This window comes from Globicephala melas, chromosome X, assembly GCF_963455315.2.
Source record: "Globicephala melas chromosome X, mGloMel1.2, whole genome shotgun sequence".
NCBI classification, from domain to species: domain Eukaryota; kingdom Metazoa; phylum Chordata; class Mammalia; order Artiodactyla; family Delphinidae; genus Globicephala; species Globicephala melas.
Window position 1 is genome coordinate 61,746,260 of NC_083335.1, and position 22,294 is coordinate 61,768,553.

Consider the following 22,294-nt stretch of genomic DNA (forward strand, 5'->3'; position numbering starts at 1 on the left):
AGTTTGAGAAGGATAGCTCTTAGCTCTTCTCTAAATGTTTGATAGAATTCACCTGTGAAGCCATCTGGTCCTGGGCATTTGTTTCTTGGAAGATTTTTAATCACAGTTTCAATTTCAGTGCCTGTGATTGGTATGTTCATATTTTGTGTTTCTTCCAGATTCAGTCTTGGCACGTTGTGCATTTCTAAGAATTTGTCCATTTCTTCCAGGTTGTCCATTTTATTGGCATAGAGTTGCTTGTAGCAATCTCTCATGATCTTTTGTATTTCTGCTGTGTCAGTTGTTACTTCTCCTTTTTCATTTCTAATTCTATTGATTTGAGTTTTCTCCCTTTTTTCTAGGTGAATCTGGTAAATGGTTTATTAATTTTGTTTATCTTCTCAAAGAACCAGCTTTTAGTTTTATTGATCTTTGCTATCATTTCCTTCATTTCTTTTTCTTTTATTTCTGATCTGATTTTTATGATTTCTTTCCTTCTGCTAACTTTGGCTATTTTTTGTTCTTCTTTCTCTAATTGCTTTAGGTGCAAGGTTAGGTTGTTTATTTGAGATGTTTCCTGTTCCTTAAGGTAGGATTGTATTGCTATTAACTTCCCTCTTAGAACTGCTTTTGCTGCATCCCATAGGTTTTGGGTTTTTGTGTCTCCATTGTTATTTGTTTCTAGGTATATTTTTATTACCTCTTTGATTTCTTCAGTGATCACTTCATTATTATGTGGTGTATTGTTTAGCCTCCATGTGTTTTTATGTTTTCAGATATTTTCCTGTAATTGATATCTAGTCTCATAGTGTTGTGTTTGGAAAAGTTATTTGATACAATTTCAATTTTCTTAAATTTACCAAAGCTTGATTTGTGGCCCAAAATATAATCTATCCTGGAGAATGTTCCATGAGCACTTGAGAAAAAAGTGTACTGTGTTGTTTTTGGATGGAATGTCCTATAAATATCAATTAAGTGCATCTTGTTTAATGTATCATTTAAAGCTGTGTTTCCTTATTTATTTTCATTTTGGATGATCTGTCCATTGGTGAAACTAGGGTGTTAAAGTCCCCTACTATGAATATGTTACTGTCTATTTCCCTTTTATGGCTGTTAGTATTTGCCTTATGTATTGAGCTGCTCCTGTGTTGGGTGCATAAATCTTTACAATTGTTATATCTTCTTCCTGGATCGATCTATTGATCATTATGTAGTCCTTCTTTGTCTCTTTTAACAATCTTTATTTTAAAGTGTATTTTGTTTGATGTGAGAATTGCTACTCCAGCTTTCTGTTGGTTTCCATTTGCATGGAATATCTTTTTCCATCCCCTTTCTTACAGTCTGTATGTGTCTCTAGGTCCGAAGTGGGTCTCTTGTAGACAGCATATATAAGGGTCTTGTTTTTGTATCCATTCAGCCAATCTGTGTCTTTTGATGGGAGCATTTAGTACATTTACATTTAAGGTAATTATCGGTATGTATGTTCTTATTCCCATTTTCTTAATTGTTTTTGGTTCGTTATTGTAGGTCTTTTCCTCCTCTTGTGTTTCTTGCTTAGAGAAGTTCCTTTAGCATGTGTTGTAAAGCTGGTTTGGTTGTGCTGACTCTCTCAGCTTTTGCTTGTCTGTAAAGGTTTTAATTTCTCCCTCAAATCTGAATGAGATCCTTGCTGGGTAGAGTGGTCTTGGTTGCAGGTTTTTCTCCTTCATCACTTTCAGTATGTCCTGCCAGTCCCTTCTGGCTTGCAGAGTTTCTGCTGAGAGATCAGCTGTTAACCTTATGGGGATTCCCTTGTGTGTTATTTGTTGTTTTTCCCTTGCTGCTTTTAATATGCTTTCTTTGTATTTAATTTTTGACAGTTTGATTAATATGTGTCTTGGCATATTTCTCCTTAGATTTATCCTGTATGGGACACTCTGTGCTTCCTGGACTTGATTAACTATTTCCTTTCCCATATTAGGGAAGTTTTCAACTATAATCTCTTCAAATATTTTCTCAGTCCCTTTCTTCTTCTCTTCTTCTCTGGAACCCCTATAATTTGAATGTTAGTGCGTTTAATGTTGTCCCAAAGGACTCTGAGACTATCCTCAGTTCTTTACATTCTTTTTTCTTTATTCTGCTCTGCAGTAGGTATTTCCACTAATTTATCTTCCAGGTCACTTATCCGTTCTTCTGCCTCAGTTATTCTGCCATTGATCCAGTCTAGAGTATTTTTCATTTCATTTATTGTTTTGTTCATCGTTGTTTGTTTCATCTTTCATTCTTCTAGGTCCTTGTTAAATGTTTCTTGCATTTTCTCTCTTCTATTTCCAAGATTTTCGATCATCTTTACTATCATTATTCTGAATTATTTTTCAGGTAGACTGCCTATTTCCTCTTCATTTGTTAGGTCTGCTCGGATTTTATCTTGCTCCTTCATTTGCTGTGTGTTTTTCTGTCTTCTCATTTTGCTTATCTTACTGTGTTTGGGGTTTCCTTTTTGCAGGCTGCAGGTTCATAGTTCCCGTTGTTTTTGGTGTCTGTCCCCAGTGGCTAATGTTGGTTTAGTGTGTTGTGTAGACTTCCTGGTGGATGGGACTAATGCCTGTGTTCTAGTGGATCAGGCTTTATCTTGTCTTTCTGGTGGGCAGGTCCACGTCTGGTGGTGTGTTTTGGGGTATCTGTGGACTTATTATGATTTTAATCAACTTCTCTGCTAATTGGTGGGGTTGTGTTCCTCTCTTGTTAGTTGTTTGGCATAGGTTGTCAAGCACTGTAGCTTGCTGGTCGTTGAGTGATGCTGGGTGCTGGTGTTGAGATGGAGGTCTCTGGGAGATTTTCACCATTTTATAACATGTGGATCTGGGAGGTCTCTTGTGGACCAGTTTCCTGGAGTTGGCTCTCCCACCTCAGAGGCACAGCACTGACTCCTGGCTGTAGTACCAAGAGCCTTTCATCCACACGGATCAGAATAAAAGGGAGAAAATGTAGAAAGAAAGAATTCATAGAAGAAGAAAGAAAGGAAGAGGGAATGAAGGAAAGAAGGAAAGAAAGAAAGGAGGGAAGCAGGGAGGGAGGGAGCAAGGAAGGAAGTTGGGAAGGAAGGAAAAAAAGAACAAAAGAAAAGATAAAGTAAAATAAAATAAAGTAAGATAAAGTATAATAAGGTTATTAAAATAAAAATAATTATTAAGAAAAAAAATGGATGGAGTGATCCCTAGGACAAATGGTGGAAGCAAAGCTATACAGACAAAATCTCACACAGAAGCATACACATACACACTCACAAAAAGAGGAAAAGGGGAAAAAATCATAAATCTTGCTCTCAAAGTCCACTTCCTCAATTTGGGATGATTCGTTGTCTAAAGGAGGGAAGGAAGGAAAGATAGAAAGAAAGATAGAAACAAGACAAAGTAAAATAAAATAAAGTTATTAAGATAAAAAATAATTTTTAAGAAAAAAATTTAAAAAAAACCAGACGGATAGAACCCTAGGATAAATGGTGGAAGCAAAGCTATACAGAAAAAATCTCACACAGAAGCATACACATTCACACTCTCAAAAAGAGGAAAAGGGGAAAAAAATCATAAATCTTGCTCTCAAAGTCTACGCTCCTCAATTTGGGATGATTCGTTGTGTATTCATGTATTCCACAGATGCAGGTTACATCAAGTTGGTTGCGGAGCTTTAATTCCCTGCTTCTGAAGCTGTTGAGAGACATTTCCCTTTCTCTTCTTTGTTCTCTCAGTTCCCAGGGGCTCAGCTTTGGATTTGGTCCTGCCTCTGCGTGTAGGTCGCCGGAGGGCGTCTGTTCTTCATTCAGACAGGATGGGGTTAAAGGAGCAGCAGATTCGGGGACTCTGGCTCACTCAGGCAGGGGGGAGGGAGGGGTATGGAGTGCGGGGGGAGCCTGTGGCGGCAGAGGCCCGTGTGACATTTCACCAGCCTGAGGCATGCCGTGCGTTCTCCCGTGGAGGTTGTCCCTGGATCCCGGGACCCTGGCAGTTGTAGGCTGCACAGGCTTCCCGGAGGGGAGGTGTGGAGAGTGACCTGTGCTCGCACACAGGTTTCTCAGTGGTGGCAGCAGCAGCCTTAGCGTCTCATGCCCATCTCTGGGGTCCACCCTCTTATCCGTGGCTTGCACCCGTCTCTGGAGCTCCTTTAAGCAGTGCTCTTAATCCTCTCTCCTCGCACAGCAGGAAACAAAGAGGGAAGAAAAAGTCTCTTGCCTCTTCGGCGGGTCCAGACTTTTCTCGGACTCCCACCCTGCTAGCCGTGGTGCAGTAACCCCCCTACAGGCTGTGTTCACGCCGCCAACCCTAGTCCTCTCCCTGTGCTCCGACCGAAGCCCGAGCCTCAGCTCCCAGCTCCGCCCACCCTGGTGGGTGAACAGACAAGCCTCTCGGGCTGGTGAGTGCTGGTCGGCACTGATCCTCTGTGCGAGACTCTCTCCACTTTGCCCTCCGCACCCCTGTTGCTGTGCTCTCTTCCGTGGCTCCAAAGCCTCCCACCTCCACCACCCACAGTCTCCGCCCGCGAAGGGGCTTCCTACTGTGTGGAAACCTTTCCTCCTTCACAGCTCCCTCCCACTGTTGCAGGACCCTTCCCTATTCTTTTGTCTCTGTTTATTCTTTTTTCTTTTGCCCTACCCAGGAACGTGGAGAGTTTCTTGCCTTTTGGGAGGTCTTAGGTCTTCTGCCAGCCTTCAGTAGGTGTTCTGTAGGAGTTGTTCCACGTGTAGATGTGTTTCTGGTGTATCTGTGGGGAGGAGGGTGACCTCCGCATCTTACTCTTCAGCCATCTTCCCCTCCTCTCCCTTCATTTATTTCTTATCTGATCTTTATGATTTCTTTCCTTCTGCTAACTCTAGTATTTTTTTTTTTTTTGGTGGTGTTCTTTTTTTCTAATTGCTTTACGTGTAAGGTTAGGTTATTTACTTGACATTTTTCTTGTTTCTTGTGGTAGGATTGTATTACTAGAAACTTCCCTGTTAGAACTGCCTTTGCTGCCCTCCATAGGATTTGGGTCATCGTGTTTTCATTGTCATTTCTTTCTAGGTATTTTTTGATTTCCTCTTTGATTTCTTCAGTGATCTCTTATTTAGTGCCATATTGTTTACCCTCCATGTGTTTGTGCTTTTTACAATGTTTTTCATGTAATTGACATCAAGTCTCATAGCGTTGTGGGTGGAAAGATACTTGATATTATGTCAATTTTCTAAAATTTACTAATGCTTGATTTATGTCCCAAGATATGATCTATCCTGGAGTATGTTCCATGAGCATTTGAGAAGAAAATGTATTCTGTTGTTTTTGGATGGAACGTCCTATAAATATCAATTAAGTCCGTCTTGTCTAATTTTTCATTTAAAGCTTGTGTCTCCGCATTTATTTCCATTTTGGATGATCTGTCCATTGGTGAAAGTGGGGTGTTAAAGTCCCGTACTATTATTGTGTTACTGTCTATTTCCTCTTTTGTGGCTGTCAGCATTTGCCTTATGTTTTGAGGTGCTCCTGTATTGGGTGTATAAATATTTACAATTGTTATATCTTCTTCTTAGGTTGAACCCTTGATCATTATGTAGTGTCCTTCTTTGTCTCTTGTAATAGTCTTTATTTTAAAGTCTATTTTGTCTGATATGAGAATTGCTACTCCAGATTTCTTTTGATTTCCTTTTGCATGGAATATCTTTTTCCATCCCCTCACTTTCAGTCTGTACGTGTCCCTAGGTCTGAAGTTGGTCTCTTGTAGACAGCATATATACAGGTCTTGTTTTTGTCTCCATTCAGCCAGTCTATGTCTTTTGGTTGGAGCATTTAATCCATTTACATTTAAGGTAATTACTGATATATATGTTCTTATTACCATTTTCTTAATTGTTTGTGTTTGTCTTTGTATGTGTTTTCTTTCTCTTTTGTTTTGGGCATAGAGAAGTTCCTTTATCATTTGTTGTAAATGTGGTTTGGTGGTGCTGTATTCTCTTTACTTTTGCTTGTTTGTGAAGCTTTTTATTTCTACATCGAATCTGAATGAGACCATTGCTGGGTAGAGTAATCTTGGTTGTATATTTTCCGCTTTCTTCACTTTAAATATGTCTTTCTACTCCCTTCTGGATCAGCTGCTAACCTTAAGGACATTTCCTTGTATGTTATTTGTTGTTTTTTCACTTGCTACTTTTAATATTTTTTCTTTATATTTAATTTTTGATGGTTTGATTAATATGTGTCTTGGCCTGTTTTTCCTTGAATTTATCCTGTATGGTACTCTCTGCACTTCCTGTACTTGACTGACTATTTCCTTTCCCGTGTTACTGAAGTTTTCATCTATAATCTCTTCAAATATTTCCTCAGTCCTTTCTTTTTTCCTCTTCTTCCTCTGAGACCCCTATATTCAGAATGTTGGTGCATTTAATGTTGTCCCAGAGGTCTGTGAGACTGTCCTCGATTCTTTTTTCTGCATTCTGCTCTGTGGTTGTTTTTCCACTCTTTTATCTTCCTGGTCACTTATCTGTCCTTCTGCCTCAGTTATTCTGCTATTGATTCCTTCTAGAGATTTTTTTGTTTTTGTTTTTGTGGTATGCAAGCCTCTCGCTGTTGTGGCCTCTCCTGTTGTGGAGCACAGGCTCTGGACGCGCAGGCTCAGCGGCCATGGCTCACAGGCCCAGCCGCTCCGCGGCATGTGGGATCTTCCCAGACCAGGGCATGAACCCATGTCCCCTGCATTGGCAGGCGGACTGTCAACCACTGCGCCACCAGGGAAGCCCTAGAGATTTTTTTATTTCATTTATTTTGTTGTTCATCATTGTTTGTGATCTCCTTAATTCTTCTAGGTCCTTGTTAAATGTTTCTTGTGTTTTCTCCATTCTATTTTCAAGATTTTGGATCATCTTTACTATTATTACTCTCAATTCTTTTTCAGGTAGACTGCCTATTTCCTCTTCATGTGTTTGATCTGGTGGGTTTTTACCTTGCTCCTTCATCTGCTACATATTTCTGTCTTCTCATTTTGTTTAACTTACTGTGCTTGAGGTCTCCTTTTTAAAGGCTGCATGTTCATAGTTCCCATTGTTTTTGGTGTCTGCACCCAGTGGTTAAGTTGGTTCAGTGGCTTTTGTAGACTTCCTTGTGGAAGGGCCTAGTGCCTGTGTTCTGGTGGATGAGGCTGTATCTTCTATTTCTGGTGGGCAGGGCCGCATCCAGTGGTGTATTTTGGGGTGTCTGTGAACTTAGTATGATTTTAGGTAGCCTCTTTGCTAATAGGTGGGGTTGTGTTCCTGTCTTGCTAGTTGTGTGGCATGGGGCACCCAGGACTGGGGTTTGCTGGTCTTTGGGTGGAGTTGGGTCTTAGCATTGAGATGGAGATCTCTGGGAGAGCTCTCACCGATTGATGTTATGAGGGCTGGGAGGTCTCTTGTGGTCCAATGTCCTGAACATGGCTTTCCCACCTCAGAGGCCCATGCCTGTCCCCAGGCCAGAGCACCAAGATTCTGTCAGTCACACAGATCAGGAGAAAAGTGAGAAAAAATAAAAAAAAATAAATAAGTAAAAAAATATTATTATAATAATAATAAAAAAAGAAGGAAGAGAGCATTCAAACCAATAAACAAATATACTAATGATAACAATCACTAAACACTAAGCTAAAATAAACATAAAAAATCAGAAACAAATAAGTCACAGACAGAAAACCCCAAGGCTACAGTTGCTCCCAAAATCTACCGCCATAATTTTGGGATGATTCTTTGTCTATTCAGGTGTTCCCCAGATGAAGGGTACATCAAGTTGTTTGTGGGTATTTAATCTGCTGCTTCTCAGTTTGCAGGGAGACATTTTCCTTTCTCTTCCTTGTTCACACAACCCCTGGGGATCAGCTTTGATTTTGGTCCCACCTCTTCATGTAAGTTGTCCTCAGGCATCTGTTCTTCATCCAGAGAGGTGGGGGTTAAAAATTTGGCTGATTAAGTGGCTCTGCTCATTCAGGCCTGGGGAAAAGAGGGGTACTGTAGTTATAACTGGAATGTAGGGTGAGCTTTCAGCAGCAGAGGCGAGACTTTGCAACAGCCTGGGGTGTGCTGTGTGTTCTCCTGGGGAAGGTGTCCCTGGATCACCGGACCCTGGCAGTGGCAGGTGGCACAGACTCTCAGGGAGTGGTGTGTAGATAGTGACCTGTGGTTGCACACAGGCTTCTTGGTGGCTGCAGCAGCAGCCTTGGCGTTTCATGCCATCTCTGGGCTCCGAGCTAATAGCCGTGGCTCACGACCATCACTGAAGCTCGTTTAGGCGGTGCTCTGAATCCCCTCTCCTCATGCAGCCCAAAACAATGGTCTCTTGCCTCTTAGGCAGGTCCAGAATTTTTCCTGGACTCCCTCCTGGCTAGCTATGGTACACTAACCCCTTCAGGCTGTGTTCACACAGCAAACACCAGTTCTCTCCTTGCAATCTGACCTCCGAAGCCCGAGCCCCAGCTCCCAGCCCCATCCACTCTGGCGGGTGAGCAGGCAAGCCTCTCAGGCTGGTGAGTGCTGGTCAGCACCAATCATCTGCGTGGGAATCTCTCTGCTTTGCCCTCTGCACCCCTATTGCTGCACTCTCCTCCATGGCTCTGAAGCTTCCCACCCCCCATCTCCACCAGTGAAGGGGCATCCTAGTGTGTGGAAACTTTTCGTCCTACAGAGCCCCCTCCCAGAGGTTCACTTCCTGTCCCTATTCTTTTTTCTCTTGCCCTACCCAGGTACATGGGGATTTTCTTGCCTTTTGGGAAGTCTGAGGTCTTCTACCAGCTTTCAGTTGGTGTTCTGTAGGAGTTGTTCCACATGTAGATGTAATTTTGATGTATTTGTGGAGAAGGTGATCTCCACATCTTACTCCTCCACCATCTTGAAGGTCTCCCCGTGTTTAGTATATTTTTATATTTTCTATTTCTTTGTTGAAATTCTCACTGTGTTCCTCTATTCTTCTCCCACATTTGGTCAGCCTTTTTATGACCATTATTTTTTTCTAATTGAAATATAGTTGACTTACCTCTCAGGTGTACAGCAAAGTGATTCATATATACATATATATATTTCATATATACATATATATATTTCAGATTCTTTTCCATTGTAGGTTATTACAAGGTATTGAATACAGTTCATTCTCTGTGTTATGCAGTAGGTCCTTGTTGTTTATTTTATATATAGTGGTGTGTATCTGTTAGTTCCAAATTCCTAATTTATCCCTCCCCCACCCCTTTTCCCCTTTGGTAACCAGAGGTTTGTTTTCTATGCCTTTGAGGCTATTTTTGTTTTGCAAATAAGTTCATTTTCATCATATTTTTAGATCCCACATGTAAGTTATATTGTATGATGCCTGTCTTTTTCTGTCTGACTCACTTAGTATGATAATATCTAGGTCCATCCATGTTGCTGCAAATGGCAGTATTTCATTCTTTTTAATGGCTGAGTTTTATATATATATATATATATATATATCACATCTTCTTTATCCATTCTATTTTTGATTGACATTTGGATTGTTTCCATGTATTGGCTATTGTAAAGAGTGTTGCAATGTTCATTCAAGGTGCATGTAAACTTTCAAACCATCTTTTTCTCCAGATATATGCCCAAGAATCAGACTGCTGGATTATATCGTAGCTCTATTTTTAGTCTTTTTAAGGAATATCTGTACTTTTTTTCCATAGTGCCTGTACCAATTTACATTCCCACCAACATTGGGAGGGATTCCTTCTCTCCACACGCTTCCAGCATTTATTATTTGTAGACATTTTGATGATGGCTATTCATACTGGTGTGAGGTGATATCTTATTGTGGCTTTGATTTGCATTTCTGTAATAATTAACAATGTTGAGCATCTTTTCTTTTCATGTGCCTGTTAACCATGTGGATGTCTTCTTTGGAGGAATGTATTTTAATTATTTTCTTTCCATTACTTTTAATTCTTTATCAAGTAGATTGTTTATCTCCATTTTGTTTAGTTCTTTTTCTGATTTTTTTCTTGTTTTTTTCTCAATCAAAACATATTCCTATGCCTCCTTATTTTGCCTACTTCTCTGTTTTTGTTTCTATGTACTAGGTAAATTAGTAACCTCTCTTGGTCTTGAACGTGTGGCCTTATGTAGATGTTTTGTGAACCCAAAGACACATACCAAGACACATTATAATTGTGTTCAGAAGCACAATTATTCCTGACCACTAGAGCCAGACACTCAAAGTGTATTCCTTATGTGTGCTGCATGCCCCCTCCTGTTATTTCAGGGCTTTGACTGCTGGTGGGTGGAACTCTCCTCCGGCCCAGCTGTGGAATCTGGCTGCAACTACTGCAGCATGCTGGTGAGTTGGTTTATTGGCTAGCCAGCTGTCAGGACTGGCTGAGGTGTAGGGGTGGGCTTTCAGTGAGGCATGCCCACTGGTGCTAAACGGTTAGAGGGAGAGTTATAAAATAGCACACACCAACACTGGCATTAATAAAGTAGCCTGAGGTTTCAAAAATGGCTTCCACCAGTGTTTCAGTCCCTGGGGAGCATTCCATCTCATTCCTGCCTCTCTGGCAGACACTTCAAGTTTGGTAAGTGGATCCCCTTCACCTGTAGTCTATGCACTTTTGAAACTAGTGTTTTTGCACTGTTTTCTGGGTTGAGTCAGTGTGCAAGCCCTTTAAGAGTGTGTTTTCTGTTCCCTGCAGTTCTATAATTTTGCTCATTGTATTTCTTGTTGATTTTCAAAGCCAGGTGTTTTGAGGGTTCGTCTCTTTTGTGCAGAATCTAAGGTTTGTGGTGCATGATGTGGTGCTCAAATCTTTAGTTCCTCAGGGTAAAAATCTCTACCTTTGTGATCCCTCTTGACTGTTGATCACTGTGACTGGGATTTTTTTTTTCCCCTTGACAAGACCATATCTCTTCCTCTCCTCTCTGTATCAATACTGTCTTTTTACCCTTTGTTGTGGATGTTCTGTTGCTCTGTTCATCCAGTTTTCAGGTCCCTTTCAGTGGGACTTATCCCATATGTAGTTGCAGATTTGTTGTGTCTGTGGAAAGAGGTGAGTTCAGGATCGTCGTATGCTATCATCTTGATTCCTCCTCCTTATCGGTTTTTAATCATTCATCTGTTCAACAATTAATTTTTTTTTTTTTTTGCAATATGGGGCCTCGCACTGTTGTGGCCTCTCCCGTTGCGGAGCACAGGCTCCGGACTCGCAGGCTCAGTGGCCATGGCTCATGGGCCCAGCAGCTCCGCAGCATGTGAGATCTTCCCGGACCGGGGCACGAACCCGTGTCCCCTGCATCGGCAGGCAGACTCTCAACCACTGCGCCACCAGGGAAGCCCAACAATTAATTTTTGAGTAGTTTACTATGCTCTTGGCCCTTTATTGAACGCTGGAGATATGACCTAGATGTGAATCTAAGTAAGCATGACCACTGCCTCATAAAGGTTATATGTAGAATCTCATATTGCTGTATTTGAGGGGAGCAATGTAGGGTAGAAAACAGGCATTGATATAAAACCCTTTACTACTCGAATTATCACTTACTTTGCATTCCCTGGGATAGCAGAAACATTCAATTTAGTTGTTTATAATGCAAGCATCATCTTTTAAAAAAGTACTTTATCTAGACCTGAAATAGGCTTAAGATGAGTTGTTGAATACAATGACCAATATTCAGTTTCCCATAATTGAAGAGCAAAAGTCTAAAATAACATCTCCTTATGTCTGTGTCATTTTTAGTGTTTCCATACTGTGGAAATGACCTGAGACTCAGTGATTATTCATAATAGAACAAATGTCACATCAGCTTTGAACATTTAATAAAACAAGGCAGTTTCAATCTCTCTCAAAATGTTGTTTTCATTGATTCCATTTGCAGTAAACATTACCCTACTCTCAGCAGGGAGCTCTCATTAAATCCTGAGACTGCATTGTTCTGAGAAAAACTTGTCAGCAATCATTAACCCAACCCTCTGTGTTCTGTGCAGCCTCAAATGGTGACCTTCCCTGTCTTGTCAAAACATTTCAAAGACTCTAGCTCTTTGTTCACTAACATTCCAGTCATCCAGGTGCACAGGATCATGAGTGGTAAAATTACTTTCATTTAGCCTTTTTATCCCCACACATTTTAGAATCTAGTGGATGATCTTCGCCACCTCCCAAATCAATATATTTTCTATAGAATAGTCATGGATGTTCTGGTTGGAGTGGTGGCTAGGAGCATTTCTTGACTTACTTGTAATTTTAAAATTGCTCACTTTATGATTAGATCATGACAAAACTCTAGTTTTCTTTGATTTCTTGAGATTTTGGGAAATGAGTAGATTTTTTGTTGTTATTTTACAAGGTGCTGGCATGGAGGAATTGCTTTCAGAGGAAATAAAAAATAAACTTAGTTAATTTTTTCCTGTTATGTTCATATGAAACAGCAATTATCCTGGAAAGAAAATTACCTTTAGCATTTGTAAAACATCTGGATGACTCACTGTGTAATTGAAGCATTTCTCCCTCCCACTCACACACGTGCTAGCATATTCATACAAACATACATGAGTACAGAAACTTAATATTGGAGAAAATCAGAAATTGACTATAGAGCTCTCCATTCACCAAGAATTGACTTTGCTTTCCCTCAGAAATGGCACATTCTTGAAGAAAAGAGCACAAAGTCCATTAAATCTAATAGAATATACTATATCCAAACTGTTGAAAATTGTTTGGGAAGCTGGAAGTCAGATTGCTACTAGGAAGCATGATAGTTGCTCAAGAGGTTTTTGATTAATGTGTCAGTTATAAAGATAAAATATTTGGTTGAAATAGAACAAAATGATATCAGCCACATGGTCTTTCAGAATGGCCATAGGCTGCGAATAAAAAGGCTTGGTTTCTCATCTCAGTTTTTCCATTTATTAACTAGGTGACATTTTACAAGACACAGTACTTTGTACATCATAGGTACTGAAGTATGACACAGAAGGAAAAAAGGTGGTCTATGGTTATGTTGTCTCATTTCGCTTAAAACCTTACAGAAGATTCACGTCCAAACACCATCAGCTGTAATATAATTGCTGTAAACAAAGGTAATAATAAAGTGTTCAAAATGTCCAAAAGCAAAGAGAGATTTATTTATCCTTAAGAGATAAGGAAAGACTTTAAAGTAGACATAACACTAAAGTGGACCTTGCAGGAAATGTAGAATTTTGCCAGGGGGAAAAATAGTGAAAAATGTGCAAAAACACGGTAATTTGAAAAAGCATGGGATATTTGGGCAACACGAACAGTTTCTCCATCATTTTTTTCTGACTAACTATTTGCTTGAGAGCAATAAAGACAGTTTTTAGTTAAGGTTCCTTTTTGGAAATAATTCCTTAAGCCCAGCTAAGGTAACCCCAGCTCCATTGTAAAAAAAATGCTGTGTGTGGCAACGCATGCGTTGTAAAAAATTTAAAAAAAAACAAAAACAAAAGACAACTGATGATTGCAGTTGTGATTATTAGGGATTCAGTAGAAGCAGGTTCTCTCAAGTGAAGGAACCCCTTCCCTGGACTGGCCATGTGACATCAATTTGGATTCTTATCTGAAGTTTCATAAGCACATTTTTTTTTGCTGTGTCAAACATCATTATCTACTCTCTACTTCTCTACATTTTGCTTCAGAATCCCATCCACGGGTACCTGACATATCTTTTAGCCAATGCAAGATGTGCTGCATATAGCATGATGAAGGCAACATAACACCTACATTCTGAGACAACACAGTTTTTTTTTAAATAAAAGGTTTTATTGGGAACAAATAAGGTAATTTTAATTACTTTGTGAACAGCCGTAATTATTCAAGCAGCTCCTCTCCTGACCATACCTTCCACACATAGTTTTGACAATACTAGAGCTCAGTATCACTCACATTTTATTTCTAAACACAACTAAAGACCATAAAGTGAAGCATCAATGGTATTTCATAGTCCTAATGATATATTGGCACAGACTCCAAAATCAAGGACTGCTTGAATTTCTCCTTTATGTTGGAGAATTCTACATTATAGAAGTCTATTTCTAGATAATGAGACCTGTAGCCTCAAAGAGCATTATATAAGGTGTTGGAACTACTTGTGGTCCTTTATTTTTTTTCTTAAACTGGAACGGTCATAAGTATTTGAATTGTAGGAAATAGGATGATTGTTATAATGCATTTTAATGTATCCTCAAATTAACCTTATAAACACTGGATCTATTCAAGATGCAAGATGTCAGCACTTAACAGTATTAGTTGTGAACTTAATTCACAGGCCATTATTTAACTTCCTCTTTGGTCTCCAGGAGTTATTGTATTCTATAACTGAACTATTGTGAAAAACCACTTAATCTCCCTGAGACTCAGTTTCTTCATCAAAAACATGGAGAAAATAATTCCCACCTTTCAAACCTGTTTAAGAAAAAATAAGATCACATAAATGAAATGTCCAGCATAGAGACTGGCACATAATTACATGGTTAATTAATGATAGCTATCTAAAAGAGATGAACGGGACTTTCAACAGCTATGTGTTATTTGGGTAAAAAGTATGCCTGGCTAACCCTACTCCTATTTCAGTAACTTATATCCATGGAAACTCATCAAAAACAGAACACTGACTCATAGGGCCTCCTAGCTTATGTAACAGGGCCTTCTACTATAGAAGATAAGTCAAAGTTGCTGGTTACATAGAGCTCTCAGGAAGGATTTTAATGTTTTTCTGTATCTTTGCATATGACATTTCCATTTATATCTATCCTGGAAATGTTAGAAAGGCAAATAAGAACTAAATTGAAAGAAATACTCAAAGTGTTTACTGATAGATTTCACTTACCTGCTGTGCAACATAACCAGCTATAATACAAAGGTTCTATGTAATTCTTTTTATGACACTTCTTCACATGACCTTATTTTAACTTTTCAAAAGGTTGTAAGTGAAAATGGCATCAGGTCATATTTTTAATCACCAGCACTTTACCTCAATTACAGCCTAATCATACTGTTTTGACTGATAAGGAAGAACCAGCTTTAATTGTTGAAAAGTCTGAATTATTAACTATTATATCTATTTAGTCAACAAATACTTATTAACCATCTATTATTTATTACGTAAAGGACAAAGGTGAAAAGGTGACAATCCTTGTCCTCCAGGATATACATTATCTTAGGACAATTCAGGAAAGCTCCCAAGTATAGATAATATAAAGATTATAGCTATAAAGGCATGGCCATTCAAATAATTACAGAAGGTCCAGAAGAGGGAGACGTCATAGCAGGTACAAGAAGAGACAACCAAGACAAATGATTGACCTAATGTGCCAGTGTAAAGCTTGAACTCGTGCTAAAATCAAATATATTTCTACCACCACCCAACTTCAACATACATAATTTTTGCTCTTCTACTAACTAGAAATCGTTAGAATAGTTATGGAAACTCTTCTTTTTTGACATAAAGTAGAATTTCATCATGAGTGTAGCTCCTTCCTAAAAAACCTTCATACTATTTTTCTTTCAATACCAATGGTTCTCAACCTAACTGTACATTTGATTAACCCAGGAAACTTTAAAAAAAATACCAATCCCTAGAGCTCAATTCCAGATCAATTAAATTAGAATCTACTTGATAATGACTTATCCCAGCATATTATAAGTATATTCTTTTATTCAGCATGTAAGAGTTGTCACAGACCTCCATAAAGTGACAATTATTTTGATAGATACTGAATTGTTCATTATGGCAACATTTATGATTTTGAACCTGATTTTAATTCGATACATGATTGATAAATGTGTCAGGTTTTGCATCATACAAGTTTGGTTTGCTGTATAAGATAATTTGTCTGCTCAGCTTCGGCCATGATCTTCATTCACAGAGTCAGGTAGACATCTGGTCATGTCCTTATGCAAGTATCAGTATCCCTTTGTTATTAAACCCTTGAGATTACATAAATTGGCTTTATAGGAAGGGAGACATGGACTTCCTGGTTTCTCTATCAGTTAAAATCTTTGTGTGTGTCCCACATCATCAGGGTGTTCGCAAATTTTCCTCATTCTTGCAAATAAGTACAGTAAATTTCAGGCATCACATATTCATACATAAAGTGGAACAATAGAAAACGGACCATCTCTTCCTTCTAAGAAATCATTCTCCTTCTAAGAAATCTCCTATCCCAGACAGTGTCTTAGTTCTTATTAGCTAGAATAGTCTGATATGATACTCCCTAAGCAAATCACTGTAGAGAGAATGAAATTACCAGGATTGGCTTATATTAATCAAAATTCAGTTATTGAGTCTGGGCACTGGACCACTCATAAAAATTCAGAACCACACATGGTTCAAAACTAAAATTCTCTTAACAAGTAATAAGAGAGTAATTGTTGTTGGATAGGCAGACGAAAGTGTCTGCCACAGAATTATAGTATCTAAATTAACCAAGTGGTAAATCCAAGAGAGAACAAATAGCTAGTAATATCTCAAAAAAGTCCAAGCCCCAGAGCCTGCAGATAAAAGCAAGTAACATAAGGGCCTCATTTTACTGGACTGAGATTTTTGTCTGGGCTTTAGTACTCGAAATAAAGATCAGTAAGTAATCTAGGGCAGTCATGTGAGGATGAAGTTGATGTCCAAGAATATTGTTCAGAGAAGTCATGATAAACTTCAGGCATGTACATTGAAGATTATTTCACATCCCTCTCACTAGAAAGAGAAATATAGCTCTTGAGCACCTCCAGAACTCACAAAGAAAAGATGCACAACAAGCCTTCTTTCCCAGCAGACAGGAAGGCAACTAATTGCACCTTTGCATTTCTGTAAGTCAGTCAGTAGTATTTATGGGTTCCTCGACATTGTGTTGATTAGCCCACTCTTTCCTGCTATCAGCTCTCTCCTGGTGCCCCACACCCTACTCAACTGATTCTACTTCTTTCTCCTCTTTTGGCCTCCTTGTATGGGCTGAAGAAAGCAAATGGTATAATACTATCCTTTCCTCAATGGGAAAATCTGCTTTCAGGAATTTTTAGTAGTCATTTAATATGGAAGTTGGAGGTTTTCTGCAAGTCAAAATTAGATGATGAAAGTCTTCATATAAAAAGTTTAAAACAGCTGTCATGTCTCATATGAATAACTAAGAATTGAGAAATTAAAAACCTAGATGATTTCACCTACCTGATAATTAAATATCATATAGAAATTATCCGAATAATTAAAAGTGATAAATATGTATCCTAGAGTTAAGATTATTATCTAGATTTTCTTCCTACCTAATTGAGGCCCTTTTATGAAATATTTCTAATACAAGGACTCTACATGTAAGAACAATCTAGTTGTTATGAGAATTTCCCTTATTCTGAACCAACTTACTTTGTATATTTTTGCTCTTTGTCAAAGTTTTGCTGTCTGCAACAACATATCTAAAGTAATCTCTGTTTCCCAGAACAAAAACTTCAAATACTGAATAATCTTTCCTGGCAAAAATAATTAAATATGTAGATAAACAAATAAATAAAAAACTGTCTTTGCACATGATTTCTTAGGTTCAGATCTCAAGCTAATGAAAAACTTTTTTCTTCTAAATTCTAATAACACTTACTTTGAAAAAAAGATATCTTTGGCAGCTTTAGGATTGGATGCTTTGTCTCCTCATCCACAGTGTAAGCCAGTTGAAGAACCTGAGATAATTTGACCGCTTATGGTATCTCCTATAAGTTGAAGGGGGCTTCAACCTTGTTTCTAAGGTGAGTTAATATGTGAAAAAAGTGAATTCCACAGAACCTCTGTAAAAACAAAGGGCAAGCTGCAAGAATTCACATTTTATTCCAAGACAATTTATGTTTCATAATAAAAAGTAAATATCAGAATTTTAAAATAACATCTACCTCAGTATATCTCAGTATCCATCTCTTAACTGAACGGACTGTCTTTTACTTAATGGTAACAGTGGGATGGAGAAACCAAAATTCATAAGAAGCACTTTGAGAATTTATTGTGTCACATCAGACCATGTAATGTATTAGTACATATTATGATTCTTAAAATTCATTCAGAATTTACTAAAATCAACAATTATAGATAGTATCAAAGCATTCTAGTTTGTGAACCATGTTCTGGTTCCCATTCTATCACTAACTTCCTGTAGTACTCTAACCAACTCAACATTTCTCCCTTCAGTGTTCTCATCTGGGAACTGGAGATGTGCTGACTGTAAGACAGTGAGCCATGTTCCCTCCCACTTCTACCTCAGAGTTTGATGTTGCATATATATTAATACACATAGTGGGTCCAACATGCTCGCTGTTAAAAATAGACTTGGGTAAGTATATTTTCTTTGAATAAAAATTCCATATAACAAAAACTTTCTGCTTTCTCTGCATCACTTTCTCAATTAAGGCTAAAATAAGAAAGGAGAAAAATATAAAATGAAAAACAGACCAAATAAAATGTATGCATTTTCCCCCATATCTACTAGAATGTTCTGGTAAGCAGTGCTTCTGATATATCACAAGGAATATCAGGGAAAAGAGGGAATGGGAGAGATAGTATGCAAACTACAGAATGTCCTCATCCTTAGAGAAGGATAGATATAACAGAAACAAAAAATATTGTTTAGTTCAGTCTCCTCATTTCACATGAGAAGATTCTGAAGGTCAGAGAGATAAAGTATTTTCCCCAAGACAACACAATTAGTTAATGTGAGAGCTGGAACTAAAACCCCAAATCGCCCTATGGCCAGTCCACTAACCTTCACACTAGTGTTTCTACACCTCAGTGACACACATGTGTGTTGTGATCAGCTAGCCGTAAGCTGTGTCACCAGGAATTTTCTAACAATTATAAAGTCCAAATGCTACCAATAATTTACTTATTTTATACATATATAGCAATGATTCAGCGTTTTCCAAATCATATCACTCTTAAACCCCTTTTATGTACTATACATTCTTGAGTGAGAGAAAAATGGCTGAGATTAGAGAAAGCAAAAAAGAAATTACATGCAGCTCTGGCCATTTCTGGAAGCATGTCACAACTGTGGAGGTTATATTTCATGTTTATTGAGGTAGAAAAATTTTGAGGGTCATAGCCCTAAAATAGTATGACATTGTTTGGGAGGGAAAATGTTGAGAAACTTGTGATTTTTGTAAACAGTGGTAAATAAAAGTCTCCTTATTCATTTATAAGTCAGAGCCAAATAAGGTTAGAGCAGAAAGAAAGAGATAGAAATTATCTAATATAATCCAAATATCCCCATTTATTGATGGGGAAAGTTGGGGCATTATGGGACAAAATGAATTTACCAAGATACCAGAGCTCATTAGTGATTGATCTGGAAATAGAGCCCAGTATAAAATAACTGATGATAGCCAAGAGGGAGACAAATTGAGGTATAGTATGAAGCTAATCTATATTTTCTAACTAATTGGGCTTCCATAAATGATAACTTTTACCATTTTGTCATGTTTTAGCCTTACTCTTCCTACAAACAATCCAGGGATACTTACCTGGTGGAGGAAAGATAAAGGTGAATTTCAGGCTAAGGGTGCCAGAACAAAACAAACTCATAGTTGCTTTGTAGACATTTAATTTTCCAGCAAGAATAACAGTAGAATAGCAGTGGAATATAGATAATGGACAAAATTTGGAGCCTCAAACACCTGGGGGTTACTCCCAAGCCTAGAATGGAAGATGCTGAGTTTTTTCCTCTTACACTATGGGCTGAGAGGGTGAGCCATCCAGTGTGAAGAACTGTCTGCACACCAGCACACAGGATGTGATGTTGGTCACAAATATTCAATGTCTTCTGCACTGTCACAGGGAAAACAAAGTTAAGAAATTCAGGGCATGCTAGCCCAGAATTTCTTAAAACAACAGTTGATCTATTATAAGGATTAAGAATATATAAAGAAAAATATTAGAGTACAGACTGAAAAATAATCTCAAGATCTGACTGGGTTTTGGAAGTCCCAGTCACAGCAATCAGAGAAGAAAAAAAATAAAGAAATGCAAATTGGAAAAGAAGTAAAACTGTCACTGATATCATGCATAAAAAATTGTAAAGATGCTACCAGAAAACTACTAGATCTCATCAGTGAATTTGGTTGCAGGATACAAAATTAATACACAGAGCTCTGCTGCATTTCTATACATGAACAACAAAAGATCAGAAAGAAAAATTGAGGAAACAATCCCATTAACCATTATATCAAAAAGAATAAAACACGTAGGAATAAACTTACCTAAGGAAGAATAAAACCTGTACTATGGAAACTATAAGACGTTGATGAAAGAAATCAAAGATGGCACAAACAAGTGGAGAGAAATACCATGTTCTTGGATTGGAAGAATCTATAATATCAAAATGACTATGCTACCCAAAGCAATCTACAGACACAATGCAATCCCTATCAAATTACCAATGGCAGTTTTCACAGAACTAGGACAAAAAATCTTAAAATTTGTATGGAGACACCAAAGACCATGAATACCCAAAGCAATCTTGAAAAAGAAAAATGGAGCTGGAGGAATCAGACTCCCTGACTTCAGACTATACTACAAAGCTATAGTCATCAAAACAGTGTGATACGGGTACAAAAACAGAAATAGAAATATAGATCAACGGAACAGGATAGAAAGCCCAGAAATAAACTCACACACCTATGGTCAATTAATCTATGAAAAAGGAGGCAACACAATACAATGGAGGAAAAACAGTCTCTTCAATAAATGGTGCTACATGTAAAAAATGAAATTAGAATATTATTTAATACCATACACAAATATAAACTCAAAATGGATTAAAGACGTAAATGTAAGAATGGATACAATAAATCTCTTAGAGAAAAACATAGGTAGAACACACTTTGACATAAATAGTAGCAAGATCTTTTGCAATCCATCTCCTACAGCAATGTAAATAAAAATAAACAAATGGGACCTAATTAAATTCAAAAGCATTTGCACAGCAAAGTAAGACTAAATGAAAGACATACACTAAAAGGAAAGACAACCCACAGAATGGGAGAAAATATTTCTAAATGATGAGACTGACAGCAGATTAGTCTCAAAAATATACAAACAGTTCATGTGCCTCAATATCAAAATAACAAACAACCCAATAAAAAAATGAGCCAAAGACTTAAATAGACATTTCTACAAAGAAGACATACAGATGGTCAAGAGGCACATGAATATATGCTCAACATCACTAATTATTAGAGAAATGCAAATCAAAACTACAATAAGATGCCACCTCACACTGTCAGAATGGCTGTCATCAAAAAACCTACAAAAAATAAATGCTGGAAAGGGTGTGGAGAAAAGGGAACCCTCTTGCACTGTTGGTGGGAAAGTAAATTGATACAGATGCTATGGAGAACAGTATGGAGGTTCCTTAAAAAACTAAAATAGAATTACCATATAACCCAGAAATATACTGGGCATATACCCTACTGGGTATATACCCTAAGAAAACCATAATTAAAAAAGACACATGCACCCAATGTTCATTGCAGCACTACTAACAATAGCCAGGTCATGGACACAACCTAAATGTCCATCAAAAGATGAATGGATAAGGAAGATGTGTTACATATATACAATGGAATATTACTCAGCCATAAAAAGGAATAAAATTGGGTCATTTGTAGAGACGTGGATGGACCTAGAGACTGTCATAAGAGTGAAGTAGTCAGAAAGAGAAAAACAAAAATATTGTATATTAACATGTATACATGGAATCTAGAAAAATGGTACAGATACACCTGTTTGCAAGGCAGAAATACAGATACAGACATAGAGAACAAATGTATGGACACCAAGGAGGGAAAGAGGGTGTGGGATGAATTGAGAGATTGGGATTGACATATATACACTAATATGTATGAAATAGATAACTAATGAGAACCTGCTGTATAGCACAGGGAACTCTACTGAATGCTCTGTGGTGACCTAAATGGGAAGAAAATCAAAAAAGAGAGGGATATATGTATACATATAGCTGATTTACTTCACTGTACAGGAGAAACTAACACAACATTGTAAAGCAACTCTACCCCAATTTTAAAAATCCAAATAGGAAGATACCATAAAAACAAGCCTACAAATAATAAATACTGTAGAGGGTGTGGAGAAACGGGAGCCCTTCTACACTGTTAGTGGAAATGTAAATTGGTACAGCCACTGTGGAGAACAGTACAGTATGGAAGTTCCTTAAAACCTAATAATAGAGTTACCATATGATCCAGCAATCCCACTTCTGGGCATATATTTGGAGAAAAATATGGGTTCAAAGGATACATGCACCCCAGTGTTCGTTGCAGCACTGTTTACAATAGCCAAGATATG